A 16,327-nucleotide genomic window follows, 5' to 3' on the forward strand; every position below is an offset into this window, starting at 1 on the left:
TTCCTACCGTGGTCTGTAAGTCACAAGAGCTTGGATCCATTTAGGAAAGTGTTAAAAGTTGTCTCATACACCTCATACCTTAGTTTTTCTTTTAAATAATGGGAAAGATAACAGTCCTCAAAACACTGGGGTTGATTCATGAGGTGGATTATCCTTTTTCTATAAACAATAATAAAGAGGATGTGAATAAGCTTTAAATTACCAGAGGCAGAAGCTAATATTTCCACATGCATATATTTCCTCTTAATAACTTTCTGCTTCTTATTAACCCAGCAGCTGGAATAAAACTTATTAGAACAAACTGTGGTCTCCCAGGAACGTTCGTCCTCTCAAGCCAATGGATCAATGCTATATAAATAGCTTGATATTCTTATTTAGTCAGGTTGTCCATATCAATTTTCCATACACCATCATCTCTGGTCTAGTTTCCCTCCAGGCTGAGCCCATTAATATATGCTGTGTCTGGTTGTTGCTGGATTAATTTTTATGTTTTGTATCTTTGTGCCATATCAATGCAAAGCAAATTAGGCAAGATACTGCATGTGTATCCCCAAAAGGAATACAGGCAAAATGAACTAACCTAAGTTGCCAGCCTTACTATAGTACTGCCAACATCAACTACTCTGCTGGAGAAAGAATACCCTGCTCTATTAAGAATACGTCAACCTGATGAATATGTTGGTAAAGTAATCTTTATTTTTTATCTCTTTCATTTCTGCAGTGTGAATAGGTTTTTTAACCAATACACTCTTCTGCAGTAAAAAAGAAGCACTTCTCAGTTTCTCACTCCATTACTAGTCATATTTTTCCTAACTTCTCTAAATATGTATTGGTTTGTATAATACCTTTAGTTCATTTGGTACTGATTACATTTGTTAGTTAGGAATTATTGCAATGCAAGGTGGCATCTGCTATCTCCTTCTGGCGCCCTTTTTTATGATGTAAGCTAAGTCAGCCTGCAGTCAATGACAGCCAACAGAAACTAAGATTGTTGACCATTATTTGCATAGAAAAAGCATAATTTACAGCAGCAAAAACCGGCTCTGCTCCTCAGATAAAACTTAGCCTACTTTTAAAGTATTGACTTAGCTGTGACTCTAACATATTGCTTTCTTCTTCCTTGATATGACTTTTTCTGCCCCAACATATAGTAAAAACATGGCAGAATCAGAAAAAATGATGTTCAGTGCTTATTTTGTAAATATTTCATAACCCTTTCTAGATAACATGATCGATTTACTGCATATAGATTTATATTAGGAAGGTTATTTTAATCAGGATGTCTTCTTTTGCAGTATAAGACCTTCTACCTGTGTTCTTACTTCCTCTGCCATTCATATTCACAAGTAGCATCACTGTGTTTGTTAACATATGAGTTAAAAATAAATTGTCTTACTATGTACGCTGTGTTTTTAATATAATCCCTTATTACTTTAAAAAATGCAGCTAAACAGAACAGTTGCCTTCCAAGCAGTCACTCTATTAGTCTGTAAATCATAAGCACTGTGGAAATCACAAACTGCCCATCCGTCAGCCCTAAGGATTTAATCTTTTCTAAGGTTAGTGACATAGGATGTAATCACGCAAGCTGCAATTCTTTTGAAATACCAACCTTGCTTTACCTGATATGAGTATTTTAATGAAACCACTGCTGGGCTCAGTACTATGGGCTCAGAAACTAGTCTGCATATCTCATAACAAATATGGAAAGACCGACAAACTTATGTTTGTGACTGAGCTTTTCTGAATGTGCTTGATCTCCAGGATCGCCCTCAAAAAGCCTTTGTTTTGTCTCACTGCTTAGGTTGCAAATTACAGTCCTTTAGTTTCATGCTAAGGCAAGGACATAGAGGGTTTTTTTGTCACATGTAACAATGCATACATGGTCAAATTCTGCATATGAAAGAGCTTCTCTCAGATCAGTTACTTTTGAATCCACCCACTGATTTGACAATGAAGTTTTGGTCTCAAACACTGTAAAATTTCCTATGATTTTTATGAAAATAGGTAGCCAGATGTGGGAAAGAGACTTTATTAATGCCTTTACTAAAGGGAGAGTTCTTGCGCACCAGAAATGTTAAAAATCAAGTTCCTTGGCTCATGGAACTACTTATTTGAAAATCTGACTCTGAACCTCATCAGTATCTCCTTACTCTTTGACAGATGTTCAGTGTTCTGCATGAAGATGTATCCTAGAGAAATAAAACAATAACAATGTTTTCATTTTAGTTGCTTCAATTTTGATACTTGTTTTCGTTCCCAGAAGCAAATGTTTTCCTCTTGTTCTTTCATAAACTGCCATGGGATAAAATAAAATAAATCTCTAAGAACAAAAAGAAAACAATAAAGCTCTTAAGTGGTTGTTTGGTTTCTGTTCAGACTCCTAACAGCTGCTTCATTCTTCTTCACTGGTTCCAGATTTAATAAGGCCATGTAAGTCTTTAAGGAGGCAGCAATTAAGAAGTTTCTTCCTTTTTTTTTTTTTTTTAATCTTTTGTTCCAGATTCTAACATAAAATCATGTACTCCAGTTTTCCTTTGAGTATAAAGCCTGAATTTCTTATTTATGATTCCTAATATTATTTTTAAAAATTGTGAAAGTAACAAAAAGATTTGTTTTCCAAGAATAACAGCACAAAGTTCTTGTCCCACATACTGCTTTGACTCAAAATAAATCAATAAAATAAATAAGTCTTGATTCTGGTGAAATAATCAGACTTTTTCAAAGCAAAACTGAATGAGACAGGTCAATTCAATGATGGTTTATTCTCATCATTATTTCTCTGTGTAAGCAGTACTGAAACATTTGAGGAAATGTTGCCATAGAAGTTTTCTTATGTTGTCACTTTTCTGAATAGAACTAAATGACTCACTCATTTCTTATCTAAGAACTTTGCATTAATATTTGGGCTTTCCTTGGCTTTTACCTTATTATTTTAGTACTCTACTCTACTTCTTTCAGTTTCGTATGCTCTATTCTTCTTTGGAGATCACATTTGTTTTAACAAAGTTGATGTATTCTGAAGCTACACTTACTTAAAAGTGTCATAGAATCACAAAATATCCTCAGTTAGAAGGGACATATTAGGATCACCAGAATACCATCAATCAAAGTATCATCAACAAGTATTCTTGTTATAGTTGAGTTCATGTGTGTACCGGTGGGTAGAGCTAATTTTCTTCACAGTGGATAGTACGGGGCCATGTTTTGGGTTTGTGCTGAAAAGAGTGTTGATGATATAGGGGTGTTTTCATTACTGCTGTGTAGGGCTTACACAGGGTCAAGGATTTTTTTGCTCTTTGTACCACCTCGCCCACAAGGAGCCTGGGAGTGCGAAAGAAGATGGGATGGGACACAGCTGGGACAGCTGACCAAAGAGATATTCTATACCATATGGTGTCACAACATATAAAGCTGGGGTAAGAAGGAGGAAGGGGTGCATGTTTGGAGTGATGGTATTTGACTTCCCATCCTGGAACCCTGCTTTTCTGGAGATGGCTGAACACCTGCCTGCCCATGGGAAGTGGTGAATTAATTCCTTGTTTAGCTTTGCTTGCACACACGATTTTCTTTACCCGTTAAATATTCTTTATCTCAACCCAAGGTCTTTAGTACTTTTACCCTTTAAATTCTCTGCCCCATCCCAGCAGGGGGAGTGAGCCAAGGGCTCTGTGGTGTTTAACTGTCAGCTGGGGTTAACACAAAACAACACGATAGAGAAAAAGTATACACAAATAAAGAAGGAAGGAAGGAAGAAAGGAAGGAAGGAGGGAAAGAAGGAAGGAAGAAAGGATGGTTGCCCAGGGAGGTCATGGATGCCCCAACCCTGGTAGTGGTAAAGTCCAGGTTGGATAAGGCCTTGAGCAACCTGGTCTAGTGAGAAGTGTCCCTGTGAGGGCGGGAAGGGTTGGGACTAGATGGTCTTGAATGTCTCTTCTAACCCTTCCAACGTTCTAGGATTCTGTGAGTGTTCCATGGGAGTATGAGGTTCTTCACAGAAGGAAAGAGTAGGACTGAGAGACTTTTAAAATTAATTTTGCTCTTTATTTTAGCACTTCAAAAACTTTGACCTTATCAGTCATTCTTTGAATTTTACCACTTCAGACACTAGTGTGTATTCCACAGGAAATTAAAAAATTAATTACATCGTGAACTGCATTATGCAGGCTTTCACAGTGCTGCTGGCTTCTGTTCCCAGACACTTGAATGCACTTGAGGTGCCTTTTTTTTTTTTCTTAAGGTAGACTATATTCGTGGGTGTCACTTTTTTGTATAGTATGGTGGGGTGTTTTTCTGACGTTCACTGAAACAGGAAAAGTATGTGTTGTTCCTGTGGACATGGGAAGCTTTAAAGACTTGTTTGCTTCTACAGCAATTGACTTATTGCTGTCCTAGTTACAACAACAGCAATGCTTCACTATATTATTTGGCAGCTGAAAAAGCCTTTTGACACTATTCCATCATCAGCCTCCTACTGTTAAATCTTTAATAGTATTTATAACATCACCTGTCATTGGATAGAGTTCCAATGGTATTTTATCTTTACTCCTTGCCTTTGCTTTTTACTAGAAACCAGTAGAAATGAGGTACGCAATTACTGAAGAAAACCTGTACTGCTCCAAAGATATATTCTCAATAGACTAAATTATCCCCAACTTGAAAATTAAATTAAATTCAAATTGAATTTTAGACAGTAGTGATAAAATTTTAAAGAGGAAATTGATAGTTGAAAATCTCTATTTATTTTTAATGAAGTTTCACAGACTAGTCATCTTATTTTTCCAACATTTGCAATGTTGATTTGACATCTCCAATACTAGTTTTAGTGTTATATTTTCTTTAAGAAAAGAAAATGTGTCATTCTTGACTTATATGCCTTATAGCTAAATCAAAAGCAAGTGAGAAAGACATTTGTATTCTGTAATAGATAGCAATACATAGTCTTCTCAAAATCTTAGTGTTTCACAGCTGAAACTGTGCTAATCTTGATATCAGTTAAAGCATCATTTGATTATTCTAGACTGAAAACCAGATTTTTAGTGAGAATGTACCTAATTTTGTGAACAAAAGTTGCAGAAAACCACCTTCCGTCTTCATCTTTTGCCTTTGAGCCTTCAGCCAATTCTCATGGACCTTAAGGGCTGGGTTGCTGGACTATTTGAATTGCAGAATCATCAAGGCTGGAAGATACCTTCAAGATGATCACTACCATGATCAGCCCTAAACCATATCCCCAAGTGCCATATCCAGATGCCTCTTGGACACTTCTAGAGATTTGACTCCACCAGCTCCCTGGGCAGTTCATTCCAACGCCTGATCACTCTTCCATTGATTTTTTTTTTTTTTCTGATGTCTAATCTGAACTTCCCCTCTGCATTTTGAGGGCATTTCCTCTCATCCTTTCCCTTGACATATGACAGAGGAGATTGACTCCCCACCTCACTACAGTCTCCTCTTAGTTAGTTGTAGAGAGCAATGAGGTCCCCCCACCAAGCCTCCTCTTCTCCAGACTAAACAACCCCAGTTGCCCAAGCCATTCCTCATAAGACATGTTTTCTAGACCCTTCACCAGCTTTGTTGCCCTTCTTCAGACATGCCTAATTTGAAGTAACATCAAGAATGAGGTTTCCAGTTTGTCTTTACTCTTTCCCCCTCTGAATTTTAAAGAAAAAGAGAAATTCAGGAAAAAATAATATACTCAGTAAAATCTGTAAAATTAGGGAATACCAAGGCCCAGATCTTTTACAATAAAACCATTTTTACTTCTCCTCTCAGCTCTGAAATGTTGCAATATAGGCTCTATACTTAGACCTGTATTGAGTTGAATTAGTGACATGCTTAAAACACAAAATTATGTCTTGGATGCTTCTTTGAATAACAAATCAAAACCATCAAATCTATGTCTTCAAAGGGATTTCTCTACCCTTTTAAATAAAAATGAATGTCTTTATACCATTTTGTTGACAGAGACTAACAAGATGTTATTGACCTCATATATACTTTAGAGTAAAAATCTTCTTCAAAAAGTCAAATCTACAAGGGTGATAATTTCATATTACAGAATGACAGCTTAGCATTTCTGATTTTCGCAGTGCCCTGTGTAGGTGTAATGTTTCAATATACCAATCTTTAATGCAGTAGTCTTACAATCAGTGAAATTATAACCTCTTTATTAAGGCTATGTCTTGGTTTTGGTTCCTCTTGTTTGAAAGGTGACTGTCATCTCTGAGGTATCTAAGTTTAAACCTAATCCTGGTTATGTGGGCAATTTCACACTGCAATGGGAAACATATCTCAAAGGGAAATTAGAGAAGTATTAACCACTCTAAATATGACAATTTATCCCTGATAAGCATCCAAAATTTAGACAGTTATTTGGACCTCTGTCTCAGTTTAATGGGACTGAAGTGTTTTGCTAAGGAGGATGAGTTACGAGGAAGACCAAACCCCTCCCTCTAAGCAATTGTAAATCCGAAATTAAGAGGCTTCAATTGAGAAAGTATGGAGGAAGACAAATATAACAGCCCTTTATTAAAGGACAAAACAGAAACAGTTCAGTACTTTCTGCTTTTCTTGGTGCAATTCTAACCACGACCAGCAGGGGGCACTCTTGGATCCCTGGCGGAGCAGAGCCTGCAGTTGCTCGGTGTTGGTCAGCAGGGGGCGCTGCTGAGCTCTGGTGGTCACCGTCTGGGGCCCCGGTGCGTGGGAGAAGCCAAAAATGGAGATCTCCCCCCCCACACCAAGAAGGGGAAGGGGGGTGGCTCTTCCCATGAAACTCATGCTCTCTGCAGCTGGCTGTGGCCAAGATTTCCCCACTTACATCAATGGACACACGCTGCTGCTAACACAGGAGCAGAGGAGAGAAAGGGCAACCTCCTTCCTGAAAGGTTCTTCCACGGGTGGGTCAAGCCTCTCTGATGAAGTCCGAGCAGGTCTAGACTGGGGCAGGACAGGGTGCAGGAAAATGGAGGCAAACTGGGGTCAGAAAACAGCCAGATGACCAGGCCGAAAAATAAAGTGAACCTCAGACCCCTCCAACACACACCTTGTCTGAGTTAGGGTAAAAGTGAAATGCCTCCCGCTTCTGAGAAGAGTTAAAAAAAACCTCATCACCCCTCCCCACAGTCTTCAGAGGGCCGTCAGCTTAGAATGTGGATCTACTGGTTAGTTCCTTTGTGTGTGTCAATTACACTAGGCAAAAACTACCCTCCCCTTTCAACATTCCCCCCCTTACAACAATGCAGGGGAAAGAAAAATTCCCTGCCTGGTTTTTTAGAACAAGTAAACCTATGACAACCTCTCTTTGGTCTTTAAATCTTGCTAGGATTTCTTAAAATGCTTCCACATTTTTTGTGTTTATTAGCTGTATTTTGGTATTAACTACATTTCTAGATGTAAATGGAAGATTATAAATTTTTAAAAATTTCAATATGGGGAGTCATTCAGTAAACTTTTTATTTATGTGCTTCAAGATTGGGACTGGAATCTATAGACTATTAAAGTCTGTAACTGAAAGAAATAGTATTTGGGAGTTCTAGTATATACCAAGTTTATGATGCTACTCTTAGGCAGACAATAAAATAAAAAGGAATTCCTTGTCAGGAATTGTCTTCCTGAAATGGTAGATATAAAATAGAAAATTGGTTTAGAAATTCTTCCGGGGAAAGTACTCACTTGGATATGTTTGATGTTTCTAGTCCTGGTCAACTTATAAATATTTCAAAAATTCCTTTGAAGTTTTTCACTTTCTGTCTCAGTCAAAACAGCAAGTGAAAAATGTACAGAAGAGAAAGACAATGTTTGGTCTTTTAGACTTTATATTAAACAGCAGCAACAAATAGATTTTCCATGAACAAATCCAAAATATGCAACCAATTTTTTTGCATTTACACAATGCTGTACAGAACTTCTCTTTTCCAGAGGATGACTGTTTGCTATTGCTGCTATATGACATTTTTTTGAGAGGTTTACTACGCTGTAGATATTGGATCTGTACTAGACTGACTTATCTGAGGTGAGATGATCAGCAAAGTTGCTAATTCGTACACCTTACCTATGCAGAGAGAGATTTGGGAATGCTCCTGGGGGTAGGGCCCACATGCACAGCTCCGCCCTTCATGATGGAGGGAGAATTGCACACTCAGACTTTTCCATACAAGCCTAAATTTTTGTGCCATTTATTATTATATCTATTCACTGGGTTCAAGGGGCTGATGCAAATAAAATATTGTTTCCATTACCTGTTATGGGTAGATGGAAAAGTATTTTTGAGGAGAATTTAGGTCCTCCAATCTGAAGGTCTAGCTCTCATCTAGGAAACTTTTGGTAGCAGCTTTCTCTTTAGTGCAATCCAAACAAAGTTCACTCTGTCAAAATCAGATGTTTGGGTTTCATGTCCTACTTTCTCCTTGTGACAGACAAAACAGAATGTAGCATGATATAGTTGCCTGAGAGTTGGCGCTCTCTAGGATACCATAGGTAACTACAGTGGACTGGCAGCTGGAACACAGAGATTGTTGGAGGCCCTTGCACTTCTTCAGTGGCAGCTGGAGTGTAGGTAGGACATCCCCTCAACCCTTTATGGACTAATGATGATCCATTTGTCAAACAAGAATTTTCTCTTACACTTGGATTTGCCAAGACACAATTAAGCTGGTCTACTGGAAGGTACCCCTGCTCATGGCAGGGGGGTTGGAACTAAATGGTGCCCTAGGTCCCTTCCAAGTCAAACTATTCTATGATCCTATAATTGTATGAGTCTATGATAACAATTTCCTTGGATATGTCATTTTCAGTTACATTCCAGGAAGCTTAATTGTTGTTGAATGGTAGGGATACTCATTGTTAAATGGTAGGGATACAGACTGTCAGGTCATACTATTTAATGGCTGTGCAACATTTCAGCTTCACAAACCCACTCTGTTACCATTTGCTATTTAGTAGTTAATAGATTGCATAAGTTCCATCTAAACATATGTAGATGAAGTGTCTTTAACAACAACAGCTGCTTGTGTATGCATCCAGTTGTACTACTTCTGACATGGTAGCTGCGCATTAAAACTCAGACACACTAACACTGTAACACTGTTAGGTCTTTTTATCAGAACATGGGATAAAAACAGTCTAGCTCAAATCATTCCTTCTCAAGTAGTAAGGACTCTTATATTTGATGACCCAAAATATACACAAGAGCTTTTTAGATTAGATCAGTTTGATCTAATTAGATTAGATTATGAGCTCAGAATAGAGAATGCTGGCTGAAATCTTTGGTCTTGTATACTGAAAAAGAAATAATTTGGCACTTCTGTTGCAGTTTCCAATATGTTTGGTGTTTGGAATATATGACATATCAGTTTTGCAAAATGAGAGAAACAATTCATTGTCATCAAGGCTCTTGGTTGGTAGGTTTATGTGTTTCATTGAACAACTAGTTTTAGAGTATTTCATTTTTATAACTTCAAAAAATAACATCTTTCATTTCACAGAAAATAAAATGCTGCTCGTCTTAGATGAAAGTAACAGGTGAAAGTTGGTTCCACTTGCACATGGTATGAAAATTCAAATACTAAAGAATAAAATAAATCATGAATATTCAGATTTTAATAAATGAACGTTTCCATTCCAAGAGCAGTACTGCTTATATTTGGATCCTATAATCAGCCTTAGGATTTGGTGTTGGTGAAGAAATTTCTTTCTTGGCCTAAAGCTGTGTGCTTTTTAGTGTTCTTTCATCCAACTATTTTATTTGTCCTCTTTTGGTCCCATTTATATTCTGTTCTACATACTAACACTTTCTGATCCCCTGTCTTGGATTTCCTTTTCTCAGCTCTTATCCCAGCAGATTTCTTTTCAAAATACAGGCATAGCTCTGAGAAAAAGGCTTGGGAAGTAGGATCCCTGGGGAGAAGACCTCAAGGGAAATGAAACAGCTCAACTTAAATGTAACGAGTCGATCACAGGATTGCACAGGAATGAATGCAGTTAAGTGTGCTAGGTTTGTATTGTATATTTCTTGAACAGCGATTCTAATTTCCCTGTACTAAATAATCATACTTCAAACCTGTCTAAAAGAATTTTTTAAATTAAGCAATATGAGAAAGATATTTGAACTCTAGGTTAAAAAAAGTTTTTATTTCACTCAATAATACTGATCTATTTACTGGTCATTTGGGCTAAATTTCAAAAAACTTTGCACCCCAAAAAAGTACCTAGTCCTGGGGTATTAAAACAGCATATATTAACAGAAATTTTATGGTTGACAGCTGGGCCGGTTGATGATAGCTGAAGAAAAACAAGTTTTGCTAACTGGAAAGATTATTACTGAAGGGCTCACACTAGTGAGACGGCAAAATCAAATACAGATTGTGCCTTTAGCTCTTGGGATTGTAATATGTGTGACTGTGAAATCTGCATATGCAACCTGATGGTTTTTCATGGCACGTTTTTACTCATTCTGTATATGAAAGACAAATGATATCTTGTTTTCCTGGCACCACACCAAACAATTTCTTGATGTAAGATACAGCCTAAACAGAACAATGTCATGATTTTATGCAAATTGTGCTGGCTCATCTGCACTAATTCTTAGTAATCATTAAGGTTTTAAAAATATATATGTCACTTTATTTATCAGTCACCTGTAATATTTGTTTTCCAAAATCTAACGTATAAAACTGGGTTTAATACACTATAAATCAGTTTATGCTAATGTAGAGAACTGAGTTTTAAACTACTATAGAGCCATCAATAGCTAAATTCTGTGGTATAACTTCAGAGACTTGGATAACACAGGCCTTTTAACCTTTAGCCAGCTCTTTATAGCACAGGCTATAAATTAGGAAGGAATTTGACTTTTAGTGGTTTCATATTACAGTCTATCAGGACAGTGTAGAAACAGGAGCTATTTCTATTAGCATAGTAATGAAACATTTTTTCCAGAGATAGTGAATGAAATCAACCCGCTAATTAGATTTTATGTGTAATACTTGATGGTCAACATTATTCAAAGAGATAGCAAAAGCTTCCATTTAATGCAGCCAATATTCTTGTTTATATTGGACAAGGAAAAAGAAAGAGAAGATAGAATAAGCCACCATGACAGTAGTGCATTTCAGAACAAAATCATGTGCATCTCACCTTTTCACTTCCATTATGCAGATCTGAAAAGGTTGGTGAGACCAGTGGCACTGAATCAACAGAATTTGATTTATAGCCACTTTTGTTCAGACTATCAAACCAAGTCCAATAGTAAGAATAGGTAGCTAGGGAACATTAATACTCTTGCATTTTATATAAACCAATATAAGAGTAGTACTAAACATTTTACTAAGAGGGATTCTGTATTCATGAAGGCAAGGTTGATTAATTCTGTTCTGTAACATCTTAAATGCATATCTAGAATTACCAAAGAGCACATCTTAGTCTTTTCTGTAAGTTATGTATGAATACTTTTACTCTAATTTCTTCTTTTCTACTTTTATATTCCTTTTCTTACCTTCTTCCCCTCTAAATATCTAGTACCTTTAATAGCTCTTTCTCTGTTTCTCATGTACTTATCATGACTCAATAACACATGTAGATTTTCTTTCCTGCTTGCAGAATTATTGCATAATTTAGTATTCAATTCAAGGATTTTCAGAGGAATTTACTGCATAATTTTTAACATCATAAAATTCGTAAAAATAATGTATAGGACTATGTTTCAATGAAAAATGAAAAATAATTGTTTCATTCATATGAGCAACAAGGAGAGGTTGAAAAGGAAACATTCTTTTAACAGAAAATCTCTGATTATGCAGCTGTAGAAAGAAAAGGTAATTGACATTTACTCACTCTCATATAGAGACTAAATGACTGCTTTCATCAGATCTCTTTTGCACAGTATTTAAAGTCTAAGTGGAAATAACTTTTGACAAATTGCAAGTAACTCAGCAAATATATTAATAGTAATTTATGTGAATTTTGTATAATATAATTTATGCCAAGATTGCTGAAATTTTGTTGGATCATCACTCTATGAAAGTACAGAATAATATATTGACCTCCTCAAGTAAAAAACTTTAAATAGAGCTTATCTGGCATTTTTTTTTTCTCATTATAGAATAAGCAGCTGCATTAACTGCTTACCAAAGATTCATAATATATTGCTCTTCTACTTTATTCAGCTCTTGAGTAGAAATGATTCCAAAACACAACCTTACATGTAAACAGTCTCACACTGTTCATAATTCTGTTGTATAAACAGATTTTCACCTACATAAACAGATACAAACAACACCAAATGCTCTCATATCGTGGGGGGTTGAACACTGTGAATTTCAATCTAAATGTTGTACCTTAATCAAGGTGAATTGACTGAATATTTTTCTCTCTGTGTGTGCTCTTCACAGTTGTCTAAGACTTCCATAACAGAGTCAACTTCTACAGAGAAATGTGACATAGCTACAGAAAAACTACTTTATATATGTAAGGTTTTATTGAATCTAATATTTAAAAGATGACAGAACATTTTGAAATCTTAATACAAAATGAGAAACAATCCAAATATTGCTCTAGAAAAAATTGTTCAAAATTTTTCCCTTTTTCATGTATACGTAAAACTAATTCTGTCCCCACTTTATTCCCCTTTCCACACTATAACCCTATGTATTAAGTTTGGCATTTCATTGTTTTTACACTATGGAAAATAGGGAATATTCATTCTTATTCATTGTATCCATGACTTCTTATGATTCCAGAGTCATCTATCATATTCACTTTTATTTTATTATTATTTATTATTTTATGTTTGCAAAACTGAAGAGTACAAAACAGTTTAAGTCCCTTCTTTCTCCAAAGCGAGTCTGTAATTCTGATAATCTTCAATTACCCCGCACAGATTGTAACTGGTGACTTTTCTCCAGACCTCAGGTGAGCACTTTGTAATTAGTGGGTAAGCTAACACATCGTAGTCTTTAAAGCAATCACAAAGTTCTATATAACTATGACATTGGTAACAGAACTCCCTGTAACTGTGGTTTGCTTATTGGACAGGTTCCTATTTGTAATTGGGTATTTTGGCACCAGAATGTTAAATATCAAGACTTGGAAGAGAGAAGGGAAAGAACAGTAGAGAAACCCTCTCAGCAATGGAATTACTTTCACCTTATCCTTTTTTCTCCTTCTCTTTTTTATTTACATGGTCTATTTACCTGAAGGTAAGATTGCCCTATGACTTCAATATTGATTTTTTTCAGGTTACCCTGTTTGGTCTTAAGAGACTTGATAATATGTAAATAAGGAACAAAATTTTTTTCTCTATAGTGTTGCTTTATTGTTTGTTTTTATTTGCTTGGATGGTTGGTCAGTCTTTAATACAGTTATTACAAATAATTAGAAAAATAGAGTTTGCAATGATATTTGTCATCCACTCTCCCAGAGGTATTGTGTGAGATGTACCCCTTAAATTCAGGTCAGTGTAGATTTAGGCTGGATTGATGAAAAGAGATTGCTAATTAAAATATGTAGATTCCACCAGGGACCAGTGTATTTTGAGACACAAAGTGTAATTTTCAAATAGCAATGACTGCAATCTCAAAAGATTTTTCATTGACTTTTCTCCTGCAGTCTTCCATTATTTTCAGTTCCCCCACACCAGAGTAGCAGCTGCACTAATAAATTAAAAACCTAAATTCTGGGATGAAAAGTAGTTTATTTCACTTCAAAATGTGGTCACATTACAAAACAAAATGAAAACAAAACAATAAAATGTAGTAAGACTGTGATTCTTAAAATAAGTACAAAAAATTTTTTACAACTGCAGTCAAATTCCAAAAAGCAATTTTCACCTCTTTTTGCTGAAAAGTGAGCCCTTTTACAACATCTGTAATGACCAGGCTAGTACAATACTTTGTAAGAATAAAATTACATACCATGGAAGTCAGGATTCTCACAGTGGATCAAAGCTACATTTTAATATGGCAGAGAGCACTGAAATACTTTCTCTTACAGCATATGCTGCCAGTACCTTTAAAAAAATTTCTATCAATTTTATGGATTCAAAAAAAAAAGCTAACATTCAGTTTGGGTGAATAAACAGAGATATTTCTGAATGGAATTAAGTGATCTTTCTGTAATATGACAGTTAGCTTGAAGAAGATGAAGCTCAGTAATCAGTTGATCGTAGCTGAAATTGGAACTATAGCCCAAAACATCTCATGGACATATATTTTGCTTGCGTTTGGTGGACCTACAAACATTTCCCTATACTTTAAATCAAACAGCAGTCTTTCTTGCAAGATCTGGATTGAATATTGGGCATTGCAAAACAATAATTTTAAAAAAGGTATATAAAATAGATTCCTTAATTGAACTTGAATGGCTTGAATTGGTGTTATCACCTGTCTCTGTCTGCATTATTAACTTTTTTTAAGCTCTAATATTTTATTTTGTCTTAAACTTTCAGCCTCCTGAATTTTTTTCAGCCTAGCTGCAAGCTTTCGTCTGATTGATATATTGAATGAAGCAGTATTTTCATGAAAAATTTGACTTCTGTTGACAAAACTTGTCCTTGAAAAATTGCTATATAAAATCGTTCAAAAAGTTAAACTCTTCCATTAGAACTGTCATGACATCAGTTAAAGGGACCATTTCAGTCTTTCACTGTTGCAACAAATGTTTATCGTCCTCTTTGCAAGATAATTCTCTGAAGATAAAACAAGTTTTCTTCAACAAAAAATTCAGCTTGTTAGAGACAACATACTGGTGCTTGCTGACTTCCTACTTACACTCTTTGTATCTTGGAATATAGTAGAATTTTTCATTTTATGATTAGAGCCCTTTAGAAAAAGTATTATCTCTAAAATAGTTACATAATAATGTGTATATTAGACTGTAATATAGCTTATTGCATTTAGTTTGCTATATCTCTACCTTAACCTTTTAATTTTTAGGTCTCATACTTCTAGCTTATAACATACTGTGGTGGTTTGAGTTGCCCTCCCGGAGGGGGGGCTGGAAGTTCTTGGTCCCAGATGAGTTTCCGGTGAGGGGCCAATTGGAGCTGTTTTTCACCACTGTGAAATTAGGGTATTACAACAGCCAGAAGGAAGTTGTTGGCAGTGTGAGAGAGAGAGAGATTCGGAGCCATGAGGTGAGAGAAGAGAGGCCTGTGGGTCCCTTGAGGGGGCCATGCCCTCTTTCCCCCGATGGCTGGACTGCGTGGAGCCCAGGACAGTATTAAAACTGAACCAAGTGCTGTGGTTAAGGCTAGGGTGCCTTCCCCCCACCACTGCTTAGGAGAGGCAGTGACATGGATTTAAGAGGCCATCCAGGGAGTTGGAGCTAGCCCCCAGTAGGCAGGTACGGCATTTGGAGCTGAGCCAGAGACGGGCCAAGGGGTGGTCTGGAACCGGAGAAACAACTGCAATCGTGCAGAGCTGGAAGACCTTGAGGTAGAGGAGAAAGACCAAAGCAGTCTTGCTGCTACCCTCTATTCTCCTATAATGGCGGGGGAGAGGTAATGACCTTGAACTGAGGCTGAGCAACGGAGAGACAGGCCGAAGGGCTTGGAGGAGGCTCTACGCGAGGTTTGGGTGGGGGCAGCCAAAAACTAAAGGAGGAATGCAGGAGGGGACAAATGCCTACCCGTGACATGTGGAAGCTGAGAAGCTGCAGCAACTGTAAAAGAGAGAAGCCAAACTGAGCAGGCTTTTTCTGGGTAAGGACTTTTGGTGAAAACTATTTGGGGTATAAAAAATGAGCAAGACCCAGAAATCCTGCAACCTGGAGAGGAAAACTGAGCATCTTACTCTCTGGGAGGAACCTTCACGAACCAGGGAGAAAAGACTCAAAGCTGACTCTCTGGACCTTGTGATGAAGACCTGGTAAAACAAGTGTTCCCTTGTAGCCCAGGAGAAGACCTCAGCAGAAGTCAAGGAGCTGGTGGGGGAGCAAAAAACCCCTTCCCTGATACCCCAATGAGAGAGAGACTTTAACTATCGCCCTGGAGGGTTTTTCTTCTGAACTGATGTGGGAAGACCCCTAGGGGTGGTAGAGATTGTATTACTGTGTGTTTGTTCGCTTTTTAGTTTCTTTAGTATTTATTGTGTTAGTAATAAATTTTGATACAATTCCTCCATGCTGAGTTGTACCTGTCTGAAACCTTCTCTCTCGTACATTGAGGCAAATTGTGGAGAAGCTTGAAAGCTGGATTTTTTGGGGGGTTAAACTCCCACAAATTCTCTTCATGATCTTTACGCCAAGTTCTGCATCATCATCTACTTAACGCAGACATTAAATACAGTTGTTGTTATTTCTGAAATTTTTTGTCCACTTAACCATAACT

The 16,327-nt window shown here is 36.8% G+C and overlaps 1 long non-coding RNA gene across 5 annotated transcripts in view; it reads left to right on the forward strand.

Annotated features, from left to right (window-relative positions):
- LOC113944639 overlaps positions 1–16,041 on the forward strand; it is a 30,862-nt gene extending 14,821 nt beyond the window's left edge. The window contains exons 3-5 of one of the 5 annotated variants that reach the window (XR_003526738.1): positions 8,421–8,560; positions 12,805–13,199; positions 14,447–16,041. This is a non-coding gene — a long non-coding RNA (uncharacterized LOC113944639). Of the gene's footprint in view, positions 1–8,420; positions 8,561–9,488; positions 11,107–12,804 lie in introns of those variants that run through there. The other 4 variants (XR_003526740.1, XR_003526737.1, XR_003526741.1 and 1 more) reach the window with 4 other exon arrangements.
- Positions 16,042–16,327: the final 286 nt, after the last annotated feature.

The sequence above is a fragment of the Corapipo altera genome, unplaced genomic scaffold, assembly GCF_003945725.1.
Source record: "Corapipo altera isolate COAL_440 unplaced genomic scaffold, ASM394572v1 23, whole genome shotgun sequence".
Lineage (NCBI taxonomy): Eukaryota > Metazoa > Chordata > Aves > Passeriformes > Pipridae > Corapipo > Corapipo altera.